Below are 23,820 nucleotides of genomic sequence, written 5' to 3' on the forward strand. Positions count from 1 at the left end.
CTGGACCACTGTGGTCCCTTACAAAGGAATGGCAACTATAAATATATCATGGTCGCAGTAGATTCCTGCACGAGATTCATTTGGATGTGGCCCCAGCGCTCGGCTGGCGCCAAAACTGTTATTAAAGATCTGTGAGTCTTTATCGGCACATACGCAATTGGCACACTACATTCTGACCAGGGTCCTGCGTTTAGCTCTTGAGCTTACAAAGAGGCCATGCTTGGGCGTTGTATTGTGGTATTCTAGTCCCTTCCATCCTGAGGGTAATGCGGTAGTGGAGAGAAAAAACCGGGACATAAAGCAATCTATAACAGCGAGGGTATTAGGTTCGGGTTATGGGTGGGTCAAATATCTAATAAGTGTCCAAGGTAGTCTTAATAATCTGCCAAGACATTCTCTGGGTGGAATCACTCTGTATGAACTTTTGTTTGGTACTAGAATATTGATCAAATACCTTGATCGTCAGACTTCAGTGGTGGAACAAAAAACCTTTGATATCAAAGATCGCTTGGCTTTTTTTCAGGACTTAAATAAAACAAGAAGAAGTCTAAGTAACACAAAGCAAAAGCCAACGGCCACTGATGAAAAGCCACCTGTCCCAGCAAGACCTGTCTGGATTCCAAAGATTGGGGATCTGGTCGGAGAAAAGATTGCGGTTAAGAAGGAATTTGGGCCTTCTTACCGAAAAACAGTACCTGTCTTAGCAATCCACGGAACAAGATCAGTAGTACTACCGCCCCTTGCTGGGAAAAAGGAGAACAGAGTTGTATCAATCGACCTGGTAAAACCACAACCATGTGGCCAATAATAAGTAGTAGGCCCAGTGGACTCCCAAGATGTAACAGAAGACCAAACCTTGCTACAATTCAAGAGGTTTAAACTGAGAGACTAATCATATTTGATAAACCTGCAGTGAATAACGAAGGACTATGCAACAAAGCCATGGAACTAGTGCCTCTTGAAACCCAAACCCAAATTGCAACAGTTCGTCAATAAACACCTGTCTACAATGATGTAGCCTCTGACTATACTAATATGACCAAAGAAGAAGCAACTACAAAGATTAATAACAATCCTGATGCAATTCCAACAATTGGCTGAACTGCCTCTGGCTATTTTATCAATTTCGATGACTTTTCTGAAGATCCTAGTGAACATGAAGAAATGCCAGCAAACAAAACTTTCAAAGAAAAAATAACAGAACTCTTTCATCAACTTGGAGAAACATATCTGAATTCACCATGGATTGAATTGTGGATTGTGTTAGGTGTACTTTTCCTCCTGCTCTGGCTCACTTTGGTTTTAAGCTTGGGAAGAATGATTGATGGAAAATACAGTACAATGGACACAGAAAGTCAGAAAATAACTTAGTTCTAAAGCTTCACAAATCTTCTCACATTGAAAAAAGAGAACTATCATCAGTAAACATCACAGCCATTCCTATACCTGGTGGTGTAGCCTGGGACGCTACTGATTAGGACATCTATGGCCCGGTTGAACTCTTGAAGGATCCACACCAGTTCAAGGTTTCTGTAAGTGACTTTGTCTCATCGATCACTTTCTCTGATGATTGGGACTTTTGAAACTATTAATAACATGATGTCAGATTTAGAAATGTCACCAGAATTTGCAGGACATGATTATTTAGAATGTTCATCGGATTATGAACAAATGTATTGGTTTAATCCTTATGGTCACCACTATTTGCATAAATCTGCGAATCCTAGAAATGTTTTTACTTATAATCAATGGAAACATTGTCCAACACCGCCAAAAGGCAGCTCAAAAACATTTTATGAGAAATTCCCATACTTCTCAGGGTTTAATACCACAGATCCAGAAACGTTTTATTTCAAAATTATGAATAAGACAGGAATAAAAAACATGTTGACAAATAATAAACTCATTTATTCTGCAAAATTTTAAGCACAGTTGCCTACATTTGGTTTTGAATTTTGGAAAGACAACATTGAGACAAAAACGGTCTGGGGTACAAAAGACTGGCAGGTACAAGGTTTAGAATCATTTTTCAGAGCCTGCATGATCCCAGAACAAATAATGTTCCTGAATGACACCATTCAACAAACAACCTGTCTTGGCCTAGCCAAGATAAAGGTTTTAAACAATCCATCTATACCAAAGCCCATACCTGATAGTAATAGCACTACAGATGAGGAGATAGACGTATCCCATATTTTACACCAAAACAGAACTAATCCTGATTGGAAAAAATGGTTGATCTGGCCCACAGACACTAATAACTTTCAAGATAGATTCCTGAACAAAACACAGGGGTTCACACAGAACAGGCCAGACCCAAGATATTCCCAGAGACAACATCCAGGGATAATAACAACATACAGTGTAGGAAAATTATGCCTCGAATGGCTACAGAAATCCACACTACCTGAAATTAAGCAATACTTGACCTTACTTAAAGAAGGCATTGATTTGCGAGATTTCTTATTGGGACCTCGCAAACAGCGTCAAAAACGTTTCATATACGTTGGTATATATGCTGCTTACAACGAAGCTTGGAAAGTAACGCAAATTGAAACTGCTGAAAAAATACGAGAAATTGATTGTATTAATTTGGAAAAAAACACTGTCTGTAGTGGACAATGGGTTAACGACTCTGTCCTCCAGAATTTATTATTTGGACAGCATTGTATCATCTGCTATTGATTTAATAGAACAGGATATGCTAATGTTACAACATGGCCAGTCCCAATTACGTTCTATTGTACAGTTAGGCTGGACGTTACAAAATCTCCATTCAGGCTACGTGCCCTGGTGTCTAATCAACACAATGTCATTATTTTCTATCATAAACCTTACAGATAAACAAATCTCTTTGGCACAAAGAGGAGCAGGCTATACGGTGCTGAGCATTGAAAAACTAGAAAGATTACCATTGACAGTTTCCGAAAAGCCTGTCATTGAATGGATAATACATGGCACCATTATGATACCAATAACAACATTTCAGTTTCAATATTGCCTAAAACACATACCAGCGGGCCTGTATGAAAAGTTGGGTAAAGGGTACATCAAGTCAACCTGGAATTTACCTTACACAAATAGATGTTGGAGTGGGGGTAAAAAGAGGTATTTTTTAGTGGTAACAATTGTAAAAACTCACTAAGTGGTGCACTTCTGTGTCAAGGAATTAATTTGCATGGAGCCTGCGAGGGTTGATCAAATGACCTTTCTTGCCACCTGCACGGCACCCCAGCCACACAAATAGAGCCTTTTTTCAGACAACTTTCCAACTGCAGTTACATTATGTTAAGTGACCACAGCTGTTGTGGCATGTTGCCAAGAATGGCCTATCTCAACAGTGTTACATCCAGGGTCACTTGCTGTATGCAAGTATTGTATCCAAACAGCAAACCAGACAAGGAGGCAACGATATGGCCTTCTTTGAATATCTCTTCTATTCGAATTGATACTTTAAGCAGAATGAAAGCCATTCTTTTACAAAAAACTGTGCCTTTGATCTCGTCTAGAGAAACGTATGATCTGTAAGTCGCAAGGACTTCAGCAGAGATACATGCATTATTATCAACAAATTGCCCCGTGCATTTTGTAGAAATGTTAAGTCAAATCTTAAACATGTCTGATACCAGTGGCATCGCACATGTATTTAAGACAATTTTTTCGGGACTATTATCACCCTTTGAAGCAGTCCTGAGCATCTTCCCGAATTTCGTGCACTCTGTGTTTGGCGGCCTGCCTCTCATCTTGGGCCTCGTAGCAGGAATTCTATTTTTGTTCCTTCTGCTCCGATATGGCAAGTCCAGTCACAAGCAATACCCAGGTTACCATGGAACAAACGATCCTGGCAATGCGGTACAGAGATATGATTACCAAAGTCCTCTGCTTGGCTCGGCTAAGAGATCTGAATACCACATGGTTTCTTTCATTCAGATCAATCTGGCAAGATTGAATCCTACCATTTTCTATGAAGTCTGCTCTGCCGAGAAGAATGCGTGTTAGACTCACACTCCCTTCAGCAGTACCTATGGATGTCGATACTTTGCTTGGTTCGGTAACGGCTCATTCAACGTGTTGTCCCCAGCGGCTACCAATTGTGATGACGGCATTCATTGAGACCTCACAGCAACATGCTGGCAGTGAGGTACGAGATGAAAGCGGCACACAGGTACAACATTCCGTGACCATTGCTGATCTAGACAACGATGATGGCAATGCATCTCACATATGCACTATTTCTACTTTTTCGGACATGGTTCAACTTTCACCTACTGTTGTAGACAAATTCTTTGCCAGCCTATCTGAGTTAATGTTCTCTCCTAACAACGAGAATAACTTTTGAAAACACGAGCACACAGCGTTCCCTGAACTTTGAATTCGGCCTTCAGTTTTGATAAACAGAACTTCTAAAACTTTGGAACTATTTTTTCCTCAAACAAAATTATTTTTTCTCATTCCCAAAATATTTACCTTTTTTGGCACAGAGTAATCTGCTTAAAGTAGAACTATTCTTAGAGAACAAGGGGCCCGATGTAGGTGGCAAATACCGATCGGAAACGGACAAATTCGGCCGTTTCCGAGCGGTATTTGGCATCTTGAGATGTAGGGGGCCAGATTTTACAGATTCTGTAAAATTACCGAATCAGTAAATTTACAGAATCTGTAAAATACCGAATCGGTATTTTTACCGATTCAGTAATTCCCAGATGTAGGTGGGACTCTTCTGAGTCCGAAAGGCCCTACAAATTCGGTATTTTACCACCCAATCCAATTGGGTGTTAAAATACCGAATTCAGGTGTGCATGCACATGTGTGCATGCACACCTAGCCATGTGACAGACAGACATGCCCTTAGGGCATGTCTGTGTGCCACATGGTGCACATGCCTATTTTTGGGGTGCCAGAGGGTGTCAAAGTGACACCCCCTGCACCCTTGCAAAATCCGGTATTTACAGATTCTGTAATTAGAGGATCGGTATTGCCCATTGATTCCTATGGGCTTTAAGGCCCATAGGAATCAATGGGCAATACCGAATCGGTATTTACAGATTCGGTAAATACCGAATCTTAATGATTCAGTATTTACAGAATCTGTAATACCTACATCTCCCCCTTCATATTTACCGACTCTTAAATACCGAATCGGTAAAATTCGGTATTTAAGAGTCGGTAAATATGAATTACCTACATCTGGCCCAAGATTTCTATTTTTAAGGAAAAAACCTAGAGACAATATTTGAAATCAGCCTCTAGCACATGTACAGTCTTGTATAAATATGTGATGAAATGGTCTCGACCTTCTCTTCTGTATTAAGAGCCATTTCATGAATGTAACTTTTCGTGATTCATTCAGTCAGCATTTCAAATGTAAACTATATGCATTGTTTGAATGATACCACTGCTTAGAAAACGTACAGTACAATACTAATTTTTCGCATACAAACCATTTCAAATGCATTTTCTGTATTTTTGGGTGGGATTGTAAACACATGCTTAGATATGTTATACTTGCATTAGTACTTAGTAAAGATGGACATTCTACGTGGAGTGGGTGTTGTAGACGAATCTAGGGCTCTAGTGTAATTTTCACGATTCATGCCCTTATATAGGTATAACTCATCATATCCTTATTTAGGCATCACAATCATAACCATATTTAGACACAGCCAATGCAGTCCAAATACGGCATGGCTACTTCCACAGATTCCTAGATATCAAAACGAGTTCTTGGAGAGACCAAACCTCCATCAGTCCGGGACTTTCCCTGCTTCTGTATTGATTTGTCCTAGAACTCCTGGAGTCCTAAAAGAACTGAGAGTTCTTAGTGACGTATTATGTCCAACCTTATGTCAAACTCAGCACCTTCAGGTATAAATATACCAGCATCTGCCCTACCAAAAGACACAGTGGTTTGGAGCAGATCGACTAACTACTTGCCCGACGCCCTGCTGTAGCGAGTGCCGAAGGAAGCGGACCCTCCAGCTGACGCACTGAGAGAGGCGCTGTCTTTTCTCTTGCGGAGAAATCCAGCTCCGGTGTTTCCCAGCTACCCTTGCGGGTTACTGGGAGATCGAGTCCTGAGAGAGAGAGATACAAGACCTCCTACATTCTATAAACAAGGTACGGAGCTGATTAGACCCTTAGCGAATTCTTGGATAGATTCTTGGCAGAAACTATTTAACCCAAGCTACATCTCACTTACTCCTTCCGATGTACTAGGCTTAGGTTAGGTACACTGAGGTAGGCGTATCTTAGAAGCACCAGTTGAGTACGTTTAGTCATCTTTTATCATTGTATGTATTTTATCCATTTTAAGTATCTTATGGCTTAGAAACCATATAAATGCTTTTACAGTATTATTTCATAATACTCTTTTTACTGTACGCACTTTACTTTATGACAAGTATTGCGATTGTAGCAATTCACTTCTCTTGCATGAGAAAGAAGACTGATCAATAAATAACCTTTTTATTGAAAACGCCTGTCTCTCTATTTCTCTGCACTTCTGGTGAAACTAAGCATGCTCGATTGACTGAGTGAAATAGCCATCTATTGTTTCCGCAACTCTGGAGATACATTCCTTATTCCTGGGGAACAAAGTTGTCATGTTTATATGGTTGTCAGAAACTAATCCCTTCTTGTGTATTCGAGAAAGTTTCTTGTGACCTCTGAGCTAGCTGGCATTCACAAATTAAGTCTAACATATTCAATAGAGACCTAGTCGACTTCAGTGCTACGTCTAAACTATCGTTTATGTTATTCCAATGCGCAGAGCCTTTTGGGAATATAGGAACTACACTACACTGGTGTAAAAAAAATAGATAGATCTAAAAAGACCAATCTCTCCTTGTAAATTTCCACCGTAAATTTCTTAAAAATTGGTTCCTGGTGTTCAACCACTGGTGGAAACGAAGAATAGAGTTGAGATCTCCTCGCCACACCTCCAACACATCATCTATATAACTCTTCCAAAATTGGATTGACGTAAAAAATGGGTTAGGCAGGGGTCAGTACATGTTCTTGCTCAAAAGAGTGCACATACAGGTTCACCAGCCTCGGCGCAAAAACACTGCCCATGCTGGTCCCAGAGATTTGCAAATAGATAGTGTCTTCATATCTAAAAAAGTTATCTTTCATGGCCAGATGAGCTAGGGCCATGATAAAGTGAACCGGGGTGATAGATTTAAGGTTAACTCCTTCCAGGATGGATAATACTGTCGCCAATGTCTTGTCCTGTGGAATAGAAGTATATAGTGATTCGACACCGAAGGAGAATAAAAAGTCTCTCTTCGTGTCATATTCAATGTCCGGTATCATACGTAACACATCTTTTGTATCTTGCAGATACGTCGGCATCCTCTGTACGATAGGTCTTAAAAAATAGTCAACAAAGGTGGACAAAGGTTGTAAAATAGAACCTTGGCCAGAAATAATAGGCCTCCCCGGTGGTGGTCTTTGGGGTTTGTGCACCTTCGGTAAGATGTAAACGTACGGCATTGTAGGATGTTTCGTCTGTAGGACCTGAGCTTTAAGGGCAGTTACCCATCCCTCATTTAAGGCCTCTCCTACCATATAACTAATGGTCTTACTTAGTCGCTCAGTCAGATCTTCTGACAGTGGCTGATAAGCTCTCCTGTCACCCAATTGGCGGAGGCATTCTGTTCTATAATCGACTGTGTCTAGAATCACAATCGAGCCGCCCTTGTCAGCTGGTTTGATTGTGATTCCATGGTCCTGAGACAGGGTACGTAGGGCTTGCCATTCACATCCTGGAAGATTTTTATATGCGCTGTGATGACTCTCACATCACTTGAGGACATCCTCTCAGACCGCCTTGTCAAAAGTCAATACCTGTGCTGGTACAGTGTGCGTAGGAGGGTTCAATGTAGACCTTTTCCTAAAGCCTGTGTTCATATTATTAAGGTTAGTCTCCAACTCTTGTTTGTCTTTAAAAAAAAAGTGGAGTCTTAACTTACGAAAAAACTGGGCCAACTCACACTGAATTTGGAACAAATCAACGCGAAGGTAGTGACAAAAACAAGGCCCCTAATGAGGACCAGTTTCTCGTCTTTGCTCAAGATCTTGGTACTTAGATTGATCCCAAGGCTGGATCCATGCTGGTCCCCGGTTGTGGAGGATTTCTCTTGGTATGGCTCCGGGTCCCTGCATGTGGACCTACAGACCCTTCCCAATGCACCTGCACCTGCTGGTTTCTTCTTCTGCCCCTCGATTTCTGCGGGCCAACCCCTAAAAAAGATTGGTTGTTATACTAAGGCTGATATCCTGGAAAAAGGGCCTTGGGGGCTGAAATAGGTGCAGTTGATATCCCCAGGGTGTGGGTGGCCACCGTTGTTGAAATTGTAGTTTAGGGTGACCACTTTATCTGTTGTATCTTTTGAATCTACCCCTCCCTCTGAATTGTTGTTTAGGTGTACCTGGTGCCTCAGAGTCACTGTCACTATCTTCTTAACTTGAGCCTCAGTAGGTAGACCCATATCTCCTGCCAGTGATGTCATTAGTGATGTCACTGACCATGTTGTGAATGATGTAATATGTGACAATATCAGCAGTGCATTGCAGGGGCACAAGTTATAGTTAGCTCAACTAAATATAACAGCCAAATTTCTATCGTTTTGTGTGAGTGAAATGTCCAACTAACTATAATGTCCCTGAAACCTATGTTTTTTCTGTGGATTTCTATGGTTTTTTAAATGCTAATTCCTAACTGTAACGTCCGTCTTTTCAGTGTATTATAAAGGTTTGTACTGTGAAATTGTTTCTTCATAGTAAGTGAGTTGTAGTAACTACTACTTTTCAGCAACCTAACCATCCATTTAGCAAACAACTTCAAGCATGCAGTGCACTTCCTTTATGTCCCTTAAAAGATTTATGGATATCTTGGTATCCACAGATTTGTTTTTCTTCATTTGTTGTTTGTCCATGCTGTTTTTTTTCCTCTCTCCACAAAACTTTTGCAAAAACCCCATTTCCATCCAATTTTCTAACCCTAACCCTCTTCCCCTGGGCTGTGTGGTTTTCATTGAGGTGTGACAGACTAAATGACAACAATAATTCCACACACTTGCTGGGGAGGATAAGGTCAAAGCAACAGAAAATCAATTTCAAGGCTGGTGAAGGAATCCGAGGATATATTTGTATTCTGCTTGACACACACCCATGAGTATTAGCAAATCAAATCAGAATTTCATGTGCGCAATCGAGTAGATTCATCATCAACAACATCCTCCTCCTACACGTGACGGCTGATCTGTCCTTCCCCTTCAGTACTATTTCTTGTAGTAGCCATAATCCACGCAACTAGTAGTTATATTTTGAATACTTTAGCATTGCTTAGGCTATAATTTATGGCACTGTTCTTGTGTACTGTACTATCTATCGTACTGTTCTAATGCTCCGCTCAGGCCACTCAATGTTTCATTTCCTTTTTTTTCATATGCTGCTACTGCCAGTGTGTACCACTACTACTACCACCACAACAATGACATTTCTTCCGTCCAGGATTCCATAGCCAACCTTAATCACCATTTGCCATGCAGCCAGCCCTGTGCCTAGCCCTATTCTCAAACACGAATCCCAGGTAAGATAAGCATTTTGGAGGAGGAAGAATAATGGAGTAGGAGGGGAGCAGAGACTGACAGTAGTACTAGTAACGTAGTAGGACAATTGAATTCACTAACTCTGTCAGTGGCACTTTTGTACAAATTTGGGCGATTAGACAATTTGAATCAACCAGCCAGTTAAGTTTCAGGAAAACAAACCTACAGTTAACCCCCCCTCCCTCCCTCCCCCACAAAACAGTAAAAAAAACGCTTATGCAATGTTTTAATTGAAATAAATAATTATTTGAGCCCTAACAAAAATAAACTATCCCACAAGAAGACCGACCCAGCCCCCTCCCTAACCCCAACCAATGTCCATGAAATCAGTCCTCAAAAGTCCAAACCCCAACGCCCAATTCCCACCCCCCTAAAAGTCTTTAAAAAAGGGGCACGGGACAGTCTCTCTACTTCAGCCGGCGGTGTCCTTTGGCCAGGTGGTCACGCTGCTCTCTTCGGAGGTCCTTGAGCAGGGCTTTCAGCCTCACCACCTCCTGCTCAAGGTTGGACACTCGCAGGGTCAATTGGTGCACACGAGCCTTGCACTTGTAGGTACTGTGGGGGGCAGCTGTTGTTTTTGCTGCTCAGCGGCGGCGGGTGGCTGTCGGACCACGGCTCCGTACCGCTGGAGGTTTGCGCTGACTGTTTGACCCAGGGGCAGTGGAGGAGTACGCAGCTGTCGTGGATGTTATTGACTGCGACTGCGAGTCATCCTCCTCCTCCTGGGCCACCAGCCGCCGATATTCGGCGACAATTGCCTCCAGCTTCCATTGCCTGGCCCGTATAACCTACTCCTTCCTTGTTAGTTTAGAAGGAGTATCTATATGAAGAAACATACTGTAACCAATGCTCTTTAAGATTAACACAAAATAATTCAGCAGAAATTTGTGTCACAGTAGCACTAGCAACGTGCAAGCACAGCAAGGTGTGCAGGGTGCGAGCAGAGTGCGAGCAGGGTGTGGTTCCTCAGATATGGAAGCAGGCGATGATTATTCCCCTGCTAAAAAAGCCCGGACTGGACGCGGAGGTGCTGGCGAACTACAGGCTGATTTCGCTGTTGTCCGCTTTCGCTAAGATTCTTGAAAAACATGTGCATAAGGTGCTTGCCGATTATCTGGAGTCCCACGATCTACTGCACCCCACTCAATCTGGATTCCGCACCAATCTTAGCACCGAAACAGCTCTCCTGGAAGTTTCGGAGGCGATTAAGGAGGTGCTGGATGCAGGTGGCAAGGCGATGTTGGCGATGTTAGATCTGTCGGCGGCCTTTGACACCGTCCCCCACGAGGGTCTCCTAGCTAGACTTTCTGAGATCGGTCTAAGGGGGACGGTGCTCAGCTGGTTCCGTTCGTTCTTGGCAGGCCGTCGACAAACGGTCTCAGCCTCTGCCTGCTCCGCCGAGATGTCGTCATTGGGTGTCGGAGTCCCTCAGGGCTCAGTGTTGAGCCCGACTCTATTCAACATCTTCATGACCCCTCTGGCGGCTCTGGCGGAGTCCTTCGGGGCCCAGATCGTTTCCTACGCCGATGACACCCAGCTCCTCTTTACCTGTGAGAGTGGTGCGGATTTCGACGGAGAGAGTATCCGGGGTTGCCTTGGGGCTGTTTTTCAATGGTTCCAACATAACAGCCTCAAGTGCAACTCGGATAAATCCGAGGTCCTCTTCTTTGGGTGCAGCTCAGATCCGGACTGGAAGGTGTGGTGGCCAGAGAACATGTTTCCACCAGCAAGTTCGTCCCAGGTGGCTAAAAACCTTGGGATTAAGATTGACAATGGCCTAACACTGCGATCTCAGATAATCGGTCTCACTGGCACCTGTTTTGGCCTGCTCCGGATGTTGCGCAAGTTTCTCCCCTTACTATCGGAGGAGCATAGGAAGATTACAGTGCAGGCGATAATTGGCTCGAGAATTGATTATTCGAACATTCTTTATCTCAGCCTGCCAGAATATCTGCTTCAACGGCTGCAGGTGGTCCAGAACTCTGCAGCACGGGCAATTTTTGGACTATCTCGCCGTGCCAGAGCCTCGGGCCTCCTGCAGTCACTGCACTGGCTCCCCGTCCGGAAGCGGATAATTTTCAAGGCCTTGACTCTGGCGCATAAAGCTCTGCATGCCTCAGGAGCGAAATACCTTCAAAAAAGGCTTGCCTTTTACCATCCAGCCAGGCCCTTGAGGTCAGGATCCTTGTTCCTCGCCTCGGTTCCGCGTGTAAAAAGGGCTCGTATTGGAGGCCGTTCTTTTAGACTGCTGGCCCCCCAGCTATGGAATACGCTTCCAGTGGCATTGCGCAGTACATCAAATGTATTGGCTTTTCGGAAGGGTCTCAAAACCTGGCTTTTTACTTCTTAGTTGTTCCCTGGGGTTGTTTCTTTCTGGATCCTCTTTTTTTCTGTCTTTTGTTTGTTATGTTATGAGATAGGTGTGCAAACCAAAGCGCCGGGACACTCTTTGAGTAGCCGTGCGCTATATAAAAGCAAGTATAACATAACATAACATAACATACATAACATTTGTGGCATGTATCTATATATATACCATCCTACATGGTACGATCTTGAAACAGTACCTCCTCTCAAATACGGCACCACAGGGCTTGCTAGTTACCAATGCCCCTCGCATCTTTTTAAATGATGCGACTTTCAGGAAAGACTGGGCCATGATCGCGTGGCATTGCACGCGTGATTGGCTCGTCCTAATCATTAAAACAGCGCTTAGACTCTCTGAAGCACTAATGGTGGAAATCAGAGAGACAGAGTCACATTTCAAAGCCACAATAACCGGATATAAGAAAAGGTTGGATGAGTTAAATAAGGAACTCAACGAGTATAAGGACAACGTAATGCAATCAAAAGCAACAAAGTTCCAAAAGGACTAAAAGAAATTTGATTTTGAAAAAGTCTACCCTTACTCTGCCGCAACTTTTACCCCCCCAGCAAAAGGTGCAAGTAAATCTGATTATTCAGACGACGACTCTTCTAACAGCAGTGGGTCAAGCAATGGCTCCTTTAAGCAAACCAGAAGAAGAGGTAATCGCGGCAATAGGAACAACAGAGGCAGGCCAGGCAACCAGAGCCATCATCAGCAATGGCAACAACCTCAAATGGGAATGGGCCCCCCTCCCTACCCATATCAACAACCTCAGTATCCCTTCATGGGTTGGAACCCAGGGTTTATGCCCCCTATCAATTTCCATAACCAATATAGACCTCCTTTTTTAGAGAACGGCCGGAGGGGAAGGGGAAATAGGATAGGCAGCAACCGGGTATCCTGGGAAGAGGATGACTCAGTAGCGAACCACACCCGCAGCAACAACCCACAACCAGGAACGAGCGGGGTGTGAGTTTAGTGACAAATCTCTCTACAAGAGCACTAACACCGATTGAGGTTCAGGTTTTAGAGAAAGGCCTGGGGTTTGTCCCCACTGCAAGACCTGACAAGTTCAAACTACATTGTGAACTGGCTGTTTTTTTCCGCAAGCTTAAGTTAAAGGCTTTCTTCGAAGGCAAAACAGATCCCAATGAGTATGCTCGAAATGGCGATACCGGATTGAGACCCAACTCCACGTTCACCCCGCCTCCACACACTGTACCAGCTGCCATCGCCGCCTTTGAACAGGCGGTGTTCAAAGATCTTGAGTCTTGCCAGAACCCTAGAACATTTGGCAATTTTTCCACTGATGGATACCAAGCTCTTCAGCAATTGCAGAACGACACTGCAATAACCATCAAACCTGCAGATAAAGGTGGAGGGATTGTCATTCAAAATACCACAGACTATGAACAAACCTGTGAGGAGTTACTATAAGATAATAGGAATTATACCCCTCTGACCAAAGATCCAACTGCTGACCTAACCAAAAAGATCACGACTTTAGTTAGACAAGCGGAAGAAAGAGGACATGTGTCTAAAAATGAGGCGGAGTTTCTGGACAGTAGTGGCAGTGTCATACAATACTTTTACACATTGCCTAAGATGCACAAAAATAGGTTGCCACCTCCTGGACGTCCCATAGTGTCAGGGATAGGCTCCCTCTTGGAGCCTCTGTCGCGATTCTGCGATCAATTTCTGAAACCACTGGTGCAGGCAACTCCAACCTACCTAAAAGATACCAAGAGCCTGTTACGGCTCCTATCAGACATCACCTTCATGGAAAACTCAGTCACTTTAGTGACGCTGGATGTTGAAAGTCTCTATACGAGAGTCCCCCAGGACGACACAATCAGGGTCCTGGCAGAGTCATTGGACTCTATTGAGTGGGAATATCAGACACCCAAATCATTCATCATCGAGTGTGCGACCATAGCACTTAAAGAGAATTTCTTCTCCTTCAAGAACAAGCTGTTCCTCCAATGCTCAGGTACATATATGGGCAGCACTTTTGCCCCTAGTGTGGCTGGACTCTATGTGGCTGATTTCGAAGCTAAGTACATCTTGCCACCATCCGCCGACTTTTCGCATTCAATGTTGTTATGGAAGCGCTACATTCACGATATTTTGCTCCTTTGGACAGGCAGTGACAGTGACCTCGAGTCATTCCTGGTATGTATCAATACCCTTGACCATAACCTTAGGTTCACCTACACCACCAGCAAAACTGACATTGTCTTTCTGGATGTAGTGATCTCGGTGTCTGGCACGTGTTTGAGTACGAAGACTCATCATAAACCAACAGCCAAGAACAATTTACTAGAGTTCAGCAGTTTTCATCCACGCCCCCTTAAGGAAAATCTTCCTTATGGGCAATATCTCAGACTGAGAAGGAATTGCAGTACTCTGACGGATTTCAAAGAACAGTCCTCTGATCTGACTGTAAAACTGAGAGAGAGAGGCTACCCGACATCAACCCTTAACAAAGGTTTCAAGAGAGCAAGAAACCAGCCGAGAGAGACTTTATTGGAAGAAAAAACCAAGAGCCAAGCAACAATCCCACTCACCTGTGTAACTACTTTCAATAGCCTATCTAACTACATGAAGAAGACAATAAATAAACATTGGAATATAATTAAATCCTCTAAAGAGGATTGGGAAAAGCCTCTTTTCTCTTTCAAAAAGGGCCGTATTCTGAAGGATGCCTTAGTTCATACTCGGCCAAAAGAAAAGACTCCACCCAAAATCCCAACAGTAACGGCGGCATGGGGCTTACCTAAAGTAACGGGGCACTACCCATGTTCGGATTGCAGCGTGTGCCACCTAACGGAGGCCTCAAAAACACTCTCGCTGGAGCAAGGAAAAACCTGGACCCAGGTTGCACACACAAACTGTAACTCGACGAATGTAGTGTACTTAATCACATGCCCCTGCGCCTTACGATATGTTGGTATGACCACACACAAGGTGAAACAGCGTATTTGTGAGCACCGTAGCAATATCCGGTGCAAAAAAGCAACGACGAAACTGAGTTGTCACTTTCTGGACTGCAATCACATAAGTGTAGGCGGAAAATCCGTTTCGCTCGCGGATTTAGCGGATTTTCGGTAAATTTGCAATCCGCGAGATTCGCGAATCTCCCGCAAAATCCGCAAATCCGCGAGCAGCGGATTTTATGGCTTGCTCGCACTGTTCGCGTGAGTTCGCGGCTTCCCAGTACAACTTCGCGCCCCGCGAATAAGCGCTAAATTGCAGAAATACGATCTTAGCAAAACTGAAACTACTTACCAGGTTCAAAAGTTCAGGCTCATCATTAGTAGCCATTTCCTGTAGTGCTTCCTGAGGGGCCCCTCCAGAGTTCAGTTGCCTACTTGCAACTATTATGTGACCCTGCTCTGAACCTCAGAATAGTTACACATATGCCACAAAGGTCCTGAATTACAGCTAAGGGAGACAAGCAGGAGCCAGGCTGGAAGTTCAAATCCATTAATCAGCCCCTAATTCATTATTGTCAGTTGGGGCAGGGCAGGTGTTGTAAATAATTTTGCAACAATGAACGCACTTAGCAAGTGCAAAAGATCACTAATCAGGAAGCACTAAGGAAGCAGGTGCCAGCTAAAAAAATATTCTGTGACACATTAATCAGCCCCAAATTAATTCAGGTCACTTGAGGCAGGGAAGGTGTGCTTTGCTTTGCCACAATAATGTACACTGACTGGACAACCAGAGGGTGCTGTGATGAAACAGATGGTGGCATGGGTGGGCCAGAGGGTGGCATGAGTAGTCAGAGAGTGGCAGTGGTGACAGAGAGTGGCAGTGATGAAGAAGAGTGTCCCAAACAGGCTGGACACGTAGAAACAACAAGTTCGCAAAACTTGCGACCCGACAGGTAAGTTCGCGTTTGTGAAATTGTACAAAACCATCGCGAACTGGCAGAAACCCGCGCGAACACAAAAAAAAAATTCCGCAAATCCACGAGAATTCGCGGATTTTGCGAATTGTGAGTTCGTAAATCCGCAAAATTCGCGAACGCGAGATTCGCAAAATTCGCCCATGCTTACAATCACACCACCAATGACATGAAATGGACAATCATAGAATCAATCACTGGTACCACTAACATCTCCAAGAGGCTGTTTGAAAAAGAGCAGCGCTGGGTGTACCGTCTAGGTACAAACACCGCGGGGTTAAACGATGATATCCCGTGGAATACTGTCCTTGGGTAACAATGGTGTTTCATGACACACTTAAAACAAGCTGTCACCCCCAGTCACCTTCTCTCCTGTGGTCTGCTTTCGCTGAACTGTTCATTTAGTGTGAAAACAGTGTTTCCCATTGGAATAGTCTCACTTTAATAGGTTCATTCCCACTATGTTAATGTGCATCCTGTGTATGAGTTACAATGACCCCTGCAACTCTGACTGCATACCCATGCCCACAGAGTCTTACTGTTTGCCTGATCGCTCCCAGCAGAAAATGATCGAATTGCCACTTGCTGCAGGCATTTATGTATTCTGGCTACTGTTTGCCTAGCGCTCACTGCGTCAAGGTATTCATGATTATATAACGTTTATTTGTACACCTATGCCCATACATTCTGATTGTCTGCCTAAATGATCTAACTGCCACTTGCTGCAGACATTTGTGTAATCTGGCCACTTGCTGCAGCGATTTATGTAATCTGTCCATTTTTTGCCTAGCGCTCACTAAATGAAGGTATTCATAACTATATAAACGTTTATGTGGTGGCACTGAAACTTCCATACTGATTCTGTCGCTTTCCATACCGCATACCTTCTCCTCCGTTCGCATTGCACGGTGTTCTGCGGAGGTAGCCAATAAAGTTACATGGACAAACACCGTAGCAGCAGCACTGTTATGGCAACATACACTTTCCGAAACCAAGCCTCGTTTAGAGGTGCGCCACGCCCACTCCACCAGAGCCGGCGCGTCTCAAACCTCTCTCCGGTGTTGGACACGCCCACCCGGAAGAGCGGCGCACACCGAGTAAACGCTTTTAACTCAGTTACCGGCCCCGCTCCCCATCGTCGGGGTCCGGTCCTGAGGGTATGCTAGGTTGCAGAAGTGGGCTGAGAGCGTTGAGGGCGTGAGTGCTGAACCACCTTGCAGTGTCTGCATCGACGCGATCGAGCTAAGTAAAACCTGATCTCATGTATTGAAAGCCTTCACTTTCTATTTTCAGGATGTGCCAGGTACGCTCCAACCCCTTCTCCCGAGACCCATGGTGCAATTAGCGCCATACTGTAAAGTGAAATGTTTATGAAATTTTTGACTTACGCGGTGGGGTCACAGACCTTTGGTCCATTGATCCCTCCTATGGAGTGTTTTTATCGTGTTTTTAACCCCTTCTAGTCACACTGTGTGTTATAGGCACAATTTTTCCACTTCACCAACCCAGAGTTAGTGGTATCATCCCTGTAGGGCTATATGGATGGTGTTAACTTTAGTGTTTATATGGGAACACTACCTATGCCACAACTATGGAGCACTTTGGACAAACGCAATGACCTATACAAACAATTAATTGTATGTTTGTCTCTCTTGTGTTTGTCTGTGTTATTTTATTTACAGGTGCAGATACACTCCCTAACTTGGAGTATTTTTGGAATGAGCAATTTGCTCTTCCCCCTTTTTCATGCACTTTTACCACTTTTTTGATTTTTCACTTTCACGTCCCCAGGTTAGGGTGGACGATTAGAGAGTCCATACCGCCGGGGTTTAAACTAGTCCTGACGAATGCCTAGGTAAAGTTAAACCATTGTAAAGGCAGAAACATGTTGACTGACTAAAAAACTTTAACTCTGAATTAACCAATCTATTACCTTTGGCAACATATTCAGACACATAACTCCTTTTAACCGTGTCTTAGGGATCACTCATTAAAATATTTTTCGCAGATACCCTTTAGGCACTTTTAATTTTATACCTCACTGCATGCCCTTTTCACACAACCAGCTCCGCAGTCTTCTGGCGTCGTAGCACACCAAAGAGGCACTCGACCTCTTTGGTGGGGCCCGATGATGAAGCATGACACTGACTAGGTCGGTGTGTGAGGGCTTTCTTAACCACCCAAAGTGGGTGTGTGATTCCCCAGTTGCATCGCTCCGTCTCTGTGGCTTTTTGAGACTCATATAACCTCTCTTTTCTTGTTTATACGTACTAAACCGGGGAGAGAGAGAGTTCCTTAATCTCCCTGCCTCTCCTATTGTTGTTATGTATCTATCTAACCTCCCACTTAGTCTGTCTCTGCTTTAACTTTAGTGGGAGTTTCAGGAATACTACTAGCACTACATGGACTCACTACATTAGACTCAGACAGTACACCAGTCTTCGTCTTCTCTCTTGATTAGCGAAATTGGTACGTAAACTTGTGGAAGCCGGCATAATGCCAGCGCAGTCAACTTGCACCCGAGAAAAACAGACGCAAGCCATGATGACACAGACTTGCATTACTGACTATTACCAGTCCAGTACATACAGGTGGTGAAGCTCTTACTTTTCTATTACGGATGGCACTGGCCATACTCTGTTACAAAGGCTACTGCTTAATTAATGTAACTTTCACCCTGCCCTGTCCCTGACTACTACAAAAGGAAAATGAAGAAGATAAATAATATGATCATCTATCCCTTCACAGGATATTTGCTTACATATGGGATGACTTTAGGTGCTTTGTTTTTGATTGAGTGAACACCGATAGGCCACACATGAATGACAGAGTTGTAAAAAATGATTAACAGTGGTAGTGAGTGGTCCCCGTAATCGCCGGAGGAAGGCACTTGTGAGTTGTGACTTACTTGACTTGATAATGTGAACTATACAATATAGATATACAATATATGCTGTGCTTGCAAACTACTGTTAGTCATAGTAGTATTCTGAAAAATTAAATTACAACTTCTACTTTCCTCGGCTTTGCTACTCTGGCACGGACGTGCAGTGTTACATGCTCTTCAAAGTACCACTCTTCATACAGGGACCGTATACTCTGTATACATACACCTATGCTATCTATGAGGAAGATACCATCCAGGCATCCATCCATTCAAAGTAAATGTCAATCATTCTTCTTAATGTCTCAACTGGACAAAGCTTATTTTTTCTCACCGAAAAACAACCTTTGTATTTTATTTTGTAAACCGCCAACCATGCATCCGTGCTTGACTTTCATTTGACTTTGAACCAAACGATATATTGCGCACACATACAGTTTCTGTTTCACCCACCCAGGCAGTCCTCTTTTCTTCTGCCATGCATCAGATTCCAAGCCACCTCGGGCAGAATTCAAAAACACGTATCATTCTTTGCCAGTCATTAATTTTAACTCGCTCGTCCATCCTTACACCCTTCTTTCCCTTTTCGTTCATCCCATCCATCAACTTCATCTCTGATCTGAATTGGCTTCTCGATAAAACTTTCACAGCTGAGTTGAAGTCAAATTTAGAGGAGGCCATTGGTTACTCATCAACTCCCGCCGCTAATGCTATTGCTAATGGAAAGTCAAGGGTGACTGTCTTCTACCTTGTTGACAAAAACTTAGTTCTAAATTTGTAAGTCTTCTTAACAGTAAAGTTTACTTGTACTGTACAACATATACACCCCTGCAGCGAGCCTACTCTGCAATCTCAATAAGTAAGAAATATAATAGCTTACCACTGCCCGCCACTACCGTGGCATCCCCACAGCAGTTCCTATTGGCTGTGGCACCGCATCCGCCCATGGAGTGACCACCTCCGCGCTGGCCCCGGCACTGATGGTGGGCTGTGCCAATGGCGTTACGCCTAGAAAATACTTCTAATATTTTAAGACTCCATATACACCACTCCCTATTTTGTCTAGGAATGAAAAAATATGTTACTAGTACTACATAAACAAATTTAATAATTTGTGACTCTCTAGTCTAAACAAAAAAATTCCTTTTCTTCAGGGAAGAGTGTTTTTTATTTATGCTTAGCCATAACATGTGATGCTACACTTTTTGGCACAACTGATGAATGCTAGCTTTTTAACATGCACCATTTTTCTCATAACAGACAGAAGCTTCCCTTCTACGAACAAGAGCAAGATCATATGAATGTTAGTCGGAGTCGTCATCATCACCACCAAGACTTTAAGTTCCAACCAGGTGAGTGGTTTCCCACAATTACTGTGTAAATAAACCACTGGTCAGTTTTCATGAGTTCACCGTTTATCTTCTATGAAGTCAATTTTAATAAATATTTTTAATGCACAATTGAAAATTAATATACAGAGTACACACAGAGCTAGTTGTTTTACTTTTAATAAAGCTTTAAAACTTACATAGACTCTGCGGTTTTTGGTCATGAGTGAGTGAGTGAAAGGGTTTGCAATTTACAAGCATGAGTCTATGACTCTGAGAAGTCGAGACTCTCACTCGGTAGTCTTATGTTCTGGGTTGTATAATCGTTGAGGATCATCGCTGAATTCGGGAGCTAAATAATGACTCTGACACACTAGCTAAGCAGTAAGGAGTTTGGGGGTTCAACTTCTGTTGTGACTGAGGTATGTGGACCGTTTAACTGTGCCTATTATTACCAATGCTCTATTTCTTGTCCATAGTTCTGTATGTGCAGAATAGTTCCTGCAACAGTCGTAGTATGACATTTTATTGTTGGGAATTGTCAAAGCATAAACATTTAGAAAACTTCAATAGACATTATGGACAACCCAGAGGACTGCACTCAGTGCCTAAAGCTATTGCTGAATAGGAGTTTTGTTTAACACCTTTTGCCAACTGTGCAAGCTTAGCTATTTACACAGACAGACTAATAATAATCTAGTAGTAGCACAGAGAGTCATAGTAGAGGCAAGATAAGAATTTAGAAACAGTCTACAAGAAGATCAAAGATGATTTAGGAAAAAATTGAATTATGAGTAACGTTTGGAATAAATAGGTGCTGTAAAAGATATGAAAGTATAGTTAATAATATTAACAGGAAAACGTACTGGGGTCAGCAGAGGAGCCCTCGGCTGACCTATCATGGCCTTCCTGCTCCGCCGGCGCCGCTACCTCCTCCTCTGTCCTCTTGCCTTTGGGGGGAGCTGATGTACAACATGAAAGAAAGACACAAACATGGATGATTGTTGTCAACCAAATCAAACATTTCAAAAAAACAATAACAAATCATTTCGGGGAAATAGACAACAATTGCACTAAATTTACTGACCTATCTGATGTGGTCTACTAAGATATTATTATTGCTGGATTCGCGGACCGTCTACTTGGAAAGTTATGTAACTCACTAAACCAACTACAAAAAGGTTCTACTAGGACTGGCAGGCAGCACTCCGCAGCACGCGAAGTGACAGACACAGTCCGTCATGATTGAAGACCACTAAAAAGTTTCCTACTAAATAACCACTCATTATATACTCAAACAATCAATCCACCACCACTATCTCTTCTTAGTGGCAGGAGTACAAAGGAAGGACTGGACTTGAGTCTCTAGTGTCTAGCATTACGCAGTTCTGTAAAGTACACTCATAGATAATAACTCAGGCAAATGAGCACAAAATTGAAAACAAGTGAGCATAGTAGCACTGCCAGTGAGCAGGCGAGCACCTGCAATCACAGAAGCTTTTGAAACATAATTTACCTGCAATGTAATATTGAGTGTCTAGCATTACGCAGTTCTGTAAAGTACACTCATACATAATCACTCAGGCCAAATGAGCACAAAATTGAAAACAAGTAAGCATAATAGCACCGCCAGTGAGTAGACGAGCACCTGCAATCACAGAAGCTTTTGAAACATAATTTACCTGCAATGTAATCTCTAGTGTTTAGCATTACGTAGTTCTGTAAAGTACACTAATACATAATCACCTAGGCCAAATGAGCACAAACTTGAAAGCAAGTAAGCATAGTAGCACCGCCAGTGAGCAGGCGAGCACCTGCAATCACAGAAGCTTTTGAAACATAATTTACCTGCAATGTAATCTGCAGCATTCTTGCTCTTTGGAAAAAACAAATATTTGCAATATCATAACTAGGGCTCCCGGTTTTCCGTTTTTACGGATTTTTACATATAAATATAGACGTAAATGCATATTTCCTTTGTCTGTATTTATATTTAAAAACTGCAAAATACTAGCAAATTTTGCTGCGTTGCTTTCGGGTATTTTGCTACCGACGTTCCAAATAAACAATGCTGCTGTCCCGTTTAACAGGTGTCCTATTTTTTTAAAAGCAAAGCCATCCCTTAAACTTTGTTTGTCAAATGAAATCAAAGCATATTTGGAGAGTGCGAGAGGCCCCGCCAGAGGACATCCAATCTCGTACACAGAAACAGCCATCAATAAAAGAGACCTCAAAAAGCCTACAAGGTTGTAGTTACATAAACAGAGAGATAAACAGACAGGCTTTGGCAGTAAAGACAGCTCAGGGGTTGTCTACGGTGCTGAAACACCACCACAAAGTAACACAAGTCCACGAGATAACATTGGGCATGAGAGAATATTTAATTTTGTATACAAACTTATATAAAAAAAATAGGCTAAAAAAGGCTATTAGTTTATTTATGTGATATATTACAGGTGCCTTTACACCATATTTCAATATTTGAAAGCTAAAAAAGTCTCCTTTTGGAAACCCGTCTTTGTTTATTGTATATCCCCAATTCCCATACTTTATAGTACTGTGTCAGCTGTCTTCTGTGAGAACGTGCATATTTCCTAGAGCGTAAAGACCGCTGAGTGGCTTTACTCAATCACATCAATATGAATAACATGGCAGATTTAGACTATGGGGGCTTGCCATGCCTCTTGTGGTGATTTTCGTTTGTGGAAAAACTGCTGCCGAAGGCATATTCAAGATGTGGACAAGGAGGAGAGGGTACTGGGTGTACCACTGTAGGTGTGAGAATTTGTGAGTGAAGAAAGCATGTTTAGGATATGACTCGGTTGTCTGTCTGTGGGGCTGTTTAGGTGTGAGGAAGGTTAGAGGGGGAAGATTTACTAGGGATATAGATCGTTTTTCTCTTTTTACATTTTTATCTTGCGCAAACTTTACTCGAAGGTACTGGAGCGCTTTAAATGAGTACCAGTTACATTACACAAGAACACATAGGTGGCATGGAATAGGATTGGGGAGGTTAAGGATAACGCTGCAGAAGAGAAAGATGAACCCGAAAGGAAAGTCTTGGAGCGAGTGTTAAAACCTAGACTGCAGTGTCAACATTATGGGCGCCATCTTGCCCCCTTTTCGAGCCCATTCATGCGCGTAAGCGGCAGCCATTTTAAATGCCATGGCCTCTCTGCCCATCGCCGATAGCCAGCGCGTCTCTCTCTCTCTCTCCTGACCTCGCAAGCATCCCCCGCACGCTGACAGCCCCCGCTCCCACATGCCTTGGGTCATAAACCCCTCTTCAGCACAGCTCTACCTCGGAACCCCATCCTGTTCCCAGCTCAACACCTCCCTTCATTCCTTTCATGATCCCGGGTCCTTTGATAAAACCCCCTTTCCTCTGTGACCGTTTGTCTTACTCGTTCCCAGGCTGCCACCTGGCCCTGCGGATACTGTTTATTGCCCCCTATACAGTAGGAAGCTTCTCCCATCAAAGGATCCACGAGTTGATCAAAGCCCCCACCCCATGAGATCCGATCAACCACATACATTCCGTGAATCGGCGGAATGTCCAGCTGCGCGACAATCATCACCTGTTGTGACCGGGGTGGGGACTTCAACTGTAAATGTGTGTGGGAACGGGCCAAAAGCGGGGATTCCGAGGATGTCCTTTCATACTTCAAAGCATTGCAAGAATGTGTGACATGCAATAAAGATCATAAACCTGTGTA

The sequence above is a fragment of the Lissotriton vulgaris genome, chromosome 2_1, assembly GCF_964263255.1.
Source record: "Lissotriton vulgaris chromosome 2_1, aLisVul1.2, whole genome shotgun sequence".
NCBI lineage: Eukaryota > Metazoa > Chordata > Amphibia > Caudata > Salamandridae > Lissotriton > Lissotriton vulgaris.